Source organism: Stegodyphus dumicola, chromosome 9 (assembly GCF_044657685.1).
Source record: "Stegodyphus dumicola isolate Sdum_Otavi_A_Nest chromosome 9, ASM4465768v1".
Taxonomy (NCBI): Eukaryota; Metazoa; Arthropoda; class Arachnida; order Araneae; family Eresidae; genus Stegodyphus; species Stegodyphus dumicola.
In genome coordinates, this window is record NC_140776.1 from 74250443 (window position 1) to 74262021 (window position 11579).

Consider the following 11579-nt stretch of genomic DNA (forward strand, 5'->3'; position numbering starts at 1 on the left):
TCAATTTGTATATCAACAACATATTATAATTTGAAATGCTGAAAATACAGTCGCGTAAGCGATTTGTTGTAACAGAACGTACCTCTGACCACGTACGCGTACGACAGCTCGAGAACAGCTGGCTTGATGTTTTTTCAGGAGTTGTCATAGTTGCGATTTTGGAAGCTTGATGTTGAGGAACTCGCCTTCTCGAGAAAGAGCTGCTTGTTTCGCAAGATTCGGCCTTGTCGTTGTCAGCCGTGTTGTTGCCGACGTTGCTGTTGCGCTCTTCGATGCAAGTTATGGTTATTTCACTATTAAGATCTTTAGATATTTGATTGATTTCATGAACCAGGGAAGAAATTGTCTGGATTTTGGATGGAGAGTATGGTTGCTTGACAGTCTGAGTTAATAGATATTTTGGAGAAGTTGTTTTTGACGCAATGCTGATGGCAGCTTTTATGGCTGAGAGTTCAACTTGATGTGTGCTAATGAATGTAATGTATTGTTTAAGTAACCTTTCTAATTTATTTCAGAGCCCAGATATTGTTGGATTGAAAAGAATGCTGAACATCCGAATTTTCCTCCTATTTTTGATTCGTTGAATGTAGATTACAGTGTTGAAATAATTTTAGTGCCTTCAACAGCGTTTTAAACGACATTTTGTATTATCTTCATTATTTCAATCATTTACCAGTTGCCGAGCGGTAAAGTAGCTGAAGACTGATAGTTAGACCTGGTTTCGACTACAGGTAAGCGGGCTGGATGCATGGCATTTCATCCTTTTCTCTATAGATACAAGTTATCCCTTAGGATGCCCTCCATAAAGGTATCTCTTCTCTTAGGCAAGATATCTCGTACGTGCTTTGTCATAAACAATTAAACCAAGTCCGGGTACTAATACTCGAATATTTTTTACTTCCTTGTACGAAGTAAAAAGGAAGTATTGTTATCGCGAAAAGTTTCAGGCAGCATGTGTCAACGAAAATATCCATTTTGACCGCTATCGAATGTAATTTAACGATGTTTTTGCGTGATATCTGTACGTAAGAACAGAATAAAATACTCTTTTACTCCAAAAAAATTATAAAACTGCTTTAAAATTAATTCTGAAGAGAATTTTTCGTGGAGTCTGTACGAACGTATGTACGTACGTACGTACGTATCTCGCATAACTCAAAAACGAGTAGCCTCAGAACGTTGAAATTTTGTATATAGGACTGCTATAACATGTAGATGTGCAACTCGTATTTTGGTTGCAATCGGCCGCATTAAACGTATATAAATATATTTATATATATATCCCCTCTGTTACCCGACTCAGTTATCTCAGTTTCTTTACTCTTATATGTTTGTAAATTGTACATTTTTTGCTTCAAAAGTGATTGAATTATGTTGTTCTTATCTTCCGGTTAAGGATTTTATGCCTTTAGTAAATCTCTATGCAATATTTTTAGAATTATCAACACTTTTAAAGTTGTTTTAGTGCCGCTAAGCCTAATAATTTTTTGATGGCGGCCATTGCTTGTTTACATTTGAAACAGCGGGATAGTGGATTTGTTGCCAATCTAGAGAAACTTAGCTTCGCAACAACAAAGATAACGCCTTCATTTATTATTGCGAATTAAACCATGTTTAATTCTTTCTGGAATTTTTTAAAGGAAATAAGTGTTTAAGATTTACTTCGTAATTTTTAATACAGATATTTTGAGTTTTTATGTATTTTTGCCTTGTCGCGAAGTGAGAACTGAATTAATTGAATGAGAAATACTCAATCGTCTGTGAAAAACTGTTTCTTTTTTGTTTTGTTTGCTTAATTTCTTTTATACATCTTTCTAGCTTTATTACAGTATTTGAATAGAACATGTGGCAACGATTAGATATTTCTTTAAATGATATAAATTTTGTGCATTCTGAGTTATAATATGAAGCAAATCCATCAATCTGCAAAGAGCCATCCAAAACCTTCAAAATGTAATAGACTATATCTTCCCATGGTTTAAAGTTTGGAAAATTAAAATCAGTGAAAGCAAATTCACTACAATTTATTTCCAAAAGAACCCTTACAGAAGACATCTCAACAATATCACAATTAATAATATCTCCATTCCAAATGAAAAATGTGTTAAATATTTAGGCGTTTATCTCGATCAAAAACTAACCTTCAAAAACCATATCGAAAATATCTGTAAAAAAAGCCAACCGAGCAATAGGCAGTATCTATGCACTCATAGGGGAGAAATTCTAAACTTAGTCTCGCTACAAAAAGAGTTATTTATCTACAAGCTATCCGCCCGATTTTACTGTATGCTTCCCCAGCTTGGGCTGCAACTGCAAGAACTCATCGCGAAAAAATACAAAGAATTCAAAACAAGGCCATCCGAATAATTACAAATGCGCCTTGGTTCGTACAAAACCGCACTCTTCACAATGACTTAAAAATTAAATGCACGGATTCTGAAATTCTAAAAGCTTCTCATAACTTTTTTATGAAATGTGACAGTCATCATAAGAATATCATCAAAAAACTAGGAAATTATGATTTCACAATTGAATAACGCCACAAGAGGCCCCTCGCTATTCACCATAATAGTCGGTCAAATGTATATATTTTCGTTTTCTTCTTGTTTAGCCAAGATTTTACTTCATTTTCTTTACTTATAGATTTACTTATCAAATTACAAAGCGCTATGGACTTTGTTCCTGCCAAAGCAGTTAGACTTTCTGCGTAAATTGTTTTTACTCTTGAGAAACGTTTCAATGTATTGCAAATTGTGTTTTTCATCATTTTACTTGCCAATTATTGCTTTATCAGAAGAATAATTTTTATGAAATTTTAAAAATGCCTTACAATACATCCTGCAAGAGATGGCGCAACCAGAGCTCCAGTCAACTAAAATGCTTTTGATCCCTACTAATAAATGGCGCTACACGAGCACCTCATTTGTTCAAAGTTTACTTATTCTACGGACGGCGGCACAGGAGCCTCCGTCGCTTGTAATCTCTGAGTTCTAGCACAACATGTGTACAAGTACTTCCATATTATTGGATACAACTTACTCGATTCTTCAAGCATTTAAAAGTCAAGTATCATATATTGGTAAAGGCCGTTAATGGTCGATTGCCTCTTACTAAGTGATAAGACATAGACATAGACATAGTTATAATATGAACGAAATATAATACTGTTAAGTGAACCTAGCGCTAGAGTGTGTCGCTATGGTAAACAAATAGAGTGAATTTTAAAGAATACATTTATTCTATTGTGGTTTATGCGCTGTCGGCGAAGTAGATTTAATTCAGTCCAATACGTTTAAATGAAATGGAAGAAAAAATGCTTATAATTTAATATTCCGTAGAAGGAAGTCATGTGGTGTACACATCAGATTTTCTTATTTAATGAGAGATATATAATGGTGGAAAATACTCTTTCATAAAAAAATTATTCAGTCAGATAAGAGATGTAAAATCTTCTCTGACTAATAAAAATGAACGATAACTAAAAAGATGGAACGTATGAAATAAAGGATGGAAGGTATTTAAAATTGTAACAAATTGGTTATTAGATGGCTCACAAACGATTGTGCAGTAGTTAAAATACATAATACAGGCCAGTAGAAGTCTTTTGTTATAGTAATAGTTTAAATGTACACTGCGCAAAAAAAGGGGGGACAGTTCTGTATATCCCATTCTACTGGGTCGATTGACAAAATACAAAATTCAACCTGCGTTTTTCAGGTCTCGAAAGCGTGACTTAGAATATATTTTAGATTTATATATAGCATTATTTTAATATAGGCACTTTGACACAAAATCGGACTTTTTCCGAAATAAACTATCAATTTTTTTACATATTTCGATTCTACGACTCATATAATACCAAAGTGCCAAGTTTTGTAAAAATCGCAAGAGTAGTTTTTAAAAAAATAGCTCTTAAAATTTTAGCTCCTCAATGTTAATTTGAATTTGACATATATTTATTAATATCTCTTTTTTATTAAGCTTACTTGATCCTTTATTTCATATTTCGATTTCGAAATTTAGTTTCATTCCAAATAAAATTCGACCAATTTTTTATGATTTATTTTTAAATTTGTGTTTTTTTAATTATTTTTATTAAAAACGTTTGAATCATAACCTATCAAATTTTTTCATGATCTTAGAGCAGATGTATATCTAAGCATACCTGCGAAAAATTCATTCAAATTTTCCTAAGATATACGTGGTGAATTTAGTATATTTTTGGCGCGTTTTGAAATTTGGCGTATTTATTATAAGCGAGAATAACGAAAATGTGGTGTACGCACTTTGATATTTGATTATTTGAAAGTATGAACAATGACCTTTTTTTCCCGCTCCTGCACGAAGAAAAAAGGCAAAGGAAAATAGGTTGCTATGAATTAAGAAGTTCGCCAAAGGATTTATTCTTGGCGCAAACTAAAAAAAATTGTCAAGATAAATTTTTAATTTCACCATAAATTTCTCACCAAAAATTACAAACTTTAATATCTAGGTATAATTTAAGTCGTAGAATCGAAATGTGGAAAAAACTGATATGCTATTTTTTAGAAAAAGTCCGACTTTTTATCAAAATACCAATGTTCAAACAATACTATATATAAATCTAATATTTACCTTAAGTCGCGCTTTTGATACATAGAAAATGCGATTTGAATTTCGCCAATCGGCCCAGTAGAACAGGAGATATGGAACAGCCCCGCCCCCCTTCTTTTTCCTGCAGTGTTCGAAAAACGTTATTGGTAGATATGTGATCAAAACTGAAACGAATATTATTAAGAAAAAACATACCTTGTTAAGTCCGAGAATTTTTTGACACAGGTAAATTGCATGTTATAGTTTCAGAGATAAATGACAACTCTTATGTTTCATGGACTGGTAACTGTTCTCGAAATTCGCAATTAATCAGGCAACGAGAATAATAAATGCGATGGTAATGTAAGATCAGGCGATGCGAAAAATTAAAATCTAAGCAGAAGACCGGAGAGAGGAAGAGAGAAAAATTTTGGGCTTTGTTTCAGATTTGTGAAACCATTTACGTTGATTGCGCGAGATATTTTATGATGTCCCTCCGTTAAGCATGATTAACACAGAATATGCCTTAGAAGAGTATGTTGCAATGCAAACAGAGACATCAGGAGATTTTCTTTTACATAATGGTTACAAATAAATCCTGAGATGTGTGGCGTGGAGAAAGCTTACAGTGAAGGAGGTGAATGGAAGAGAGGCTGCCAAAGAACATCACCTGTTTGGAGAGTGGACTTACGTGAATATCCCTCTGTGGTAAACAGCTGTTATGAAGAACGTAAAACTGATGAAAAGATCCAGTGTAAGAGCAATCTAGTAGAAATAAAAAGATTATAGCTCATCTCAGTGCGATGTGATTTCATTTTTTCGAATGAGTAGCTGCGGATAGCAATTAAAGAGCAGCATTTGTAAACTCAGTAAGTCTGAGGAGTTGTTTGGTTGTGGAAAGGTGCTCACAAAAGCCAAACTGTTCAGGTGGTAAAAGCTTGATGTAAGAGCTCCTTCTTGCAAGTATAATATGCTTGTAAATTTTACCTAGGACAGGCAAAAGACTGATCGGTCTGCGGCCATCAGTGTGAGAATGAACTTTGCTTGGTCTAGGTTATCATTATAATTTTGGCTTCCTCCATTGATTCTGAAAATGGGAGTTTACCAAACAAGCATTTGTGATATTAACTAGTTTACAACAATGTTCCTGGGAAGGTGCTTGATTGCTTCGTGGTAATCCCATCAATTCTGGGAGTCTTTTTCTTTCTAAGTTTTCGAATAATATCAATAACTTCTTGAGGGGTGGTTAATTTAAGTAAATTTCGTGCGTGTGACAAATTTAACCAATCCCTCACTCTTAGAGAGTGTCTTAAATTCGAAATCTGAGTCACTTGGCCAATCATGAGGCATGAATTGCATCTGGAGGCGTTTTGCAAAGAAGTCCGCTTTGTTTTAATTGAAGGTGGCAGTTTGATTGTCACATTGAAGTGACCGATTACTTGTAATGAAGATTTTAAATTCTTGATTACTTTCTAGAAGGAACCGTCTCGCAGATTTAAATTTTGAATTTTGTCATTCCAGAGCTCTTCACTGGGAGATTGAATGAGCTTTTGAATATCTTTGTTCAAATGATTTAATTGTCTCTCGTTTGCCGGATACCAGACGAGATGATAGGTCTTGCGTACCTTATTACGATAGCATATTGTTGCGTTATTTTCTTCCTTCACGTTCGTACGGGGTTCGTAGTTTTGGAGTGAATAACGACGACACTTGATGAAGTATCGAAACACACTTTATTTAGCCAGTACTAATCAGGACAGCTCCCAAATCACGTTACAGTCGTGGAAGAACTATTATAAACACGCTGGCACGATCAGCGACACAGCTCTCAGGTTATCAAGCTATTACGGTGGAGACAGCTTCACTGCAAAGCACCAGAGTACAGCTTCCGACTCTGCTTGGTCGTTCTCGGAACTCTCCGTACTCTCGAGACTCTCCACGCTACAACTTGCGATGCACTCAACGACACGCAGAGCACAGCTCCTGACTCTTCGGTTCAGTCGTTCCCGGAGCTCAACACACTCTCTCGACGATGCACTAACCGCGATACACTAAGAGACTCTTCGATGCACTTGACGACCCACTCGGCACTCGTTGACCGGCTGTCAACTCGATCGTCTCCGCAGGGATTGACTCGCTAGACGAGACACCAACTCGATACTAACTATCTCGCACTCTATGCGAGGCACACTCACTGACTGCGGACTAGCAGGGTTTATATAGCTTTCGGCGGCTTGTGTTCGAGAACATTCTGGGCTAAACCGGTAAGAATTCGTTCCAGAAGGTTCTCCATCCGTCCATGGCATATCGTCAATTTTGTCTCCAAATGGACGATTTCTCGCCAAATGCGGCACCCTGCCTTCCCTTGTCATTGTATGGCAACCCTAAAACTGCTTTGCGGGGAAGCCATCTCACCGCGCCTGTATATTTCGTAACAATATCAAACCACGAATATGTTTAGAAAGTCTGTAAAGTTTATGAGATGAGCTAATAGTATTACTAGCATGAGTAATGGCAGTTTCCAGAGCTTGTGAGGGAGAAAACCGCAGTTTAGATACCTCTGACAGTCTTTAAATCAAAAAAATTTTAAATGCAGTTTTTCATTATATTTTCAAACAAGAGCCAGTCAATGATAGTCCTGTGATTTGTAAACTGAGGTTTGAAGATGCTGAGCGCAGCCATGATAGGGAGGTGGTCCGAAGTTAATTCATGTACAACTTCTAAAGCTACTGAGATAGGGGTAGTCAAAAGTGTAATATCCAAAATATCCGAATGTTCAAGTTTATCAGAACGGTATGTACACTGCTCAAAAAAAAAAAAAAAAAAAAAAAAAAAAAAAAAAAAAAAAAAGACAGTTCTATATCTCCCGTTCTACTGGGCCGATTGACCAAATTCAAATTGCGTTCTTCATGTCTCGAAAGCGCGACTTTGGATATATATTAGATTTATATATAGGTCAAAATACCGTCAAAATACCTACAAAATCGGACTTTTTCTGAAATAACATACCAATTTTTTTACATATTTCGATTCTACAACTCAAATTACGCCTAAGTATGAAATTTTGTAAAATTTGGAGCGAAATTTACAGAGAAATTCACAAATTTATGTCGGCACTTTTTTTTCAGTTTGCGCCAAGAATAGTTCACTCGGAGAACTTCTTAATATATGGCAACCTAATTTCCTTTCCCGTAAGAGGAAAAAAGTCACCATCATTCCTTTTTTCTAAATAATATTCTTTATATTATATTTTTAATTATAACTTAATATTTTAAGTAATTTTAAATATTTTAATTAAAAAGGTGCAGCGTTTATTTTTTTTCAAATAGTTTTCTTTATATATATTTTTTGTCATAGTTATTATTTTAGGTAATTTTTAAATTTTTATAATTTTATTTTAATTGTTTGTGTTGCATTGTTTCTTCAGATAAAAATTTTCTATTTATTCCTTCGAACTGAGCATTTTAAATATATTTATTAATATAAATTTTCCAGAATTTGATTTTATTTATTTGAATTGCGTTTCTTTCGGAAGAATACTTTGTAACCCAGACTACGATGCGTTTGAAAACTGCATATATTAAAAGAGAAAATAAAGCACAGTTAACACGCCTTTCAATGTTCCGTTCAGAAAAGATATATATAAATAAGAGAGATGTATAACCGACATTTTAACTTAGGATGACTTGCATACACTGCTTTAAACAGTTTTATCATTGTGCCCATTGCTTTACACAATTTTATCCTACATTTGGTTTCTTAAAATTTATTCATATTTTAGTCAAATATTTTATTTTTGAAATCGCAAGAATCAAATATCATAAGATTAAAAGGTTTTAAATTTTAAAAAAATACTAATACTAAATTTTACGCAAAAATTTATTTTTTTGTTCTCTTTTTCTTTAGGCATTCTACTACTTTATTCTTGCTCTTTTTCTTTAGGCATTCTGCAAGTATATTAAAAAACATCCACCTTATCGAAATATCTTGATATTTCTGACAATCATTTTAAATAAAGTTACCGCCTACCATTTCATAAAGGCCCACAAACGGCCGAGCGGTAAAGTCGCTGAACACTGGTAGTTCACTCCAGGGTTGGAATCCCGGTAAACGGGCTGGTTGCATGGCCGTTTTCGTGGATTTTCTCATGTGTACCGTATATGCAAGCTGGTTTCCCTTAGAAAGTTCTTCACGAAGTATTTCGTCAGAGCCTTTATCAGTCTTCAGAGGCTAAACATTTTGAAGGTAGGAGATGAAAGGAAAGACTGGTTTCCTCAAGAGGTTTTGGTTTATTTAATTATGACAAAGCACACTAGGGCAGTCTGCTTAAGGGGAGGGATTACTTCGTGGAGGACTTTCTAAGGGAAACTGGCTCGCATACACGTTACACATAGGGAAAACCACGAAAACGCCCATGCAGCCAGCCCGTTCGCGGGATTCGGACCTCGGACCGGACTACCAGTATTCAGCGACTTTACCGCTCGGCCGCTGTTTCATCAGGAGCGGAAAAAAAACGCCTTTAGGTGACATCCACATACATCACTGGATAAACTCCTGAATCTTCAACTAATTCGACTGAGAAAATTATGGGATTCTCCATTTATGATACGATATGATGTTCTATAACGTAATTTAAATTTTTACAACCATATAGTATAAAACCAGTCGCTCTTCACTTTAATCTGCAATGATATCGTTTTTGTCTTTTCTGCTAACACAAGCTCAATTGATGGTATTTGATGGTGTACACGTCCAAGCGTTTTCTCTTTGAACGCCTAAATTCTTTGAAGTATCCTTAAAGTATATTCAAAAGCGTCCAACTTTCTAAAACATCTTGGTATGTCTGATAGCCAAATTTCCCTGCAAATGTTTGCTTACTTTTCTCCCTAATTTTCTTCTTTCCTTCTACAGTTATTTTCAGTGTTCACACAAGAAAATTAAGATTTTTCGATTGCTAGACTTCCATAAATTTTGCGTTCTTGTCAATGTTTTAAAATATGAGTTACATGAATTGCGTTTCAGCTGAAGACAGCTTTTCATTTTCTAGTCATTTGAACTATAAATAAAGTTTAAAGCGAAGTTCAAAGGATAAAAATTTTAATTAAAAGATTTTTGGTAAATGACAAAGAAATAAAACAATCCAGCAGGGTTTATTCTGTACCACTGAGTGACCCGATTCTTATATCGGCTGAAACAATCTAAATCATATTAAAGATCGTGTTTTTTTATACAATCTATAACGCGAGAGAAAAATTAGCTTCTTAAAACATTCTTTCTAAGAGGATTAATATAAAAGATTATATTTATATATATATTTTTAAAGCTGGGACTTGAACCAAAATGTCAAACTTTTAAAGTTTAATTTACATGGTGGTTATAATTAAAGTTTCAATTTGAAATGGTCATAAAAGGAAAACTACCAGACCAAATGTTATCAAACTTGGGAATCGTGTAAAGGAGGTTATGAGAATTTATTTTCTACGGAAAAAAAAGAGTTCAAAAACTCACCACCAGGGGGAAAATAGCGCTGTATACAATATTGTTAAATGAAATAAGACACGAAAACATCTGTTTAAAATGTGTTTAATAGTTTCCGAAACGTGTTACAAAGCATGTTCAATGTAGCGTCCAGCATTTTCCGAAAGCAAGTTAAATCCTGTTACTGCATTCTCAACAGCAGCTCTTAGCATATCAGGAGGAATGTTACGGACATGTCAGTGTATCACATTTTTCATTTTTGCCAAATTGTTTAGATTATCACCATAAACAGTGCTTTTGAGATAACCCCATAGCCAAAAGTCACAGAGGTTGAGGTCTGGTGGGAAGAGGGGAAGTGTTGGCCTATAAGTCGTTCATTCGTGAAATATTGTCTAAGTAACTGTGCGACACACGTGAGGTGGGGCCAAGCTCTGCATAAAACTCGTAGTATCTAAAATGCCACGTTACTGCAGTTCATATAACAAACATTTAACATTGACATTGTTCATATAACAAACATTTAACATCACGAAACATTTTAACATTGACTCTAAGTGAGCTGCAATCACAGTGGTCCAGCTGTCGACTGCTCTTCAGAGAAAAATAGTTCAGTTATAAAACTAGCTGTCATTCCACATTAAACGGTGTGGAATGACTGCTATGCAATCGAATATAGTAGGAGAATGCAATGGAACTAGATAGATAACATGAGGGATTTCTTTGGCCCAAATCGATTAAAAGCGTTTTAAATCAGTATCTTCATGTTTTAGTGCCGAATTCAGGCTTCAAAAATTACAAATTAGCGATCGGTAAGAAAACAATTTCCAGATTGTACGCACTTGTGCGAGTGATTTGCGATCTCACATTTTCTAATCGCTAATTCGTGGTTTTCACAGACGAATTTCTCACTTACACGGATGGCACACTCTTATCGAATTTATCGCTTTTAAATGGTAATTTGCCTATTTAAGTTTCTTAAGGGTATACAATATATTAAATTCGTGTAACAAAAGGTTAAGTTAGATTCCGACCCATATTTCGTTTAACAATATTGCATACAGCGCCATTTCCCCTCTGGTGGTGAGGTTTCGAAGTTCCAATTTTTCGCGGAAAATAAATTCCCATGACCTCCTCTACACGATTACCAAGTTTGATAACATTTGATCCAGTAGTTTTCCTTTTATGACCGTTTCAATGTGGAACTTTAATTATAACCACTCTGCATATTAATAAATTTTAATTTGAAGCTATGCGTTATATGTATACCATGCGTAAAGTTTTCGCTTTTATGGAAAAATAAAGAATCGAAGCAAATATACTTAGGACAATGGACCTGCACAACATGTAATGGAAGAGAAGGCTTGTAGAGATCTGTTTTTGACATGCTTCTAAAAGTAGATGTCATACTCCTTTTGTCTCTTCAATGTCAAAAAACTTCCCTTTGAGAGGCAACTTTAGTTTTGGGGAAAAAAAAATCACAAAAAGACAAATTTGAAGAACATGCAGGACGATTGAGTACACATACTTAT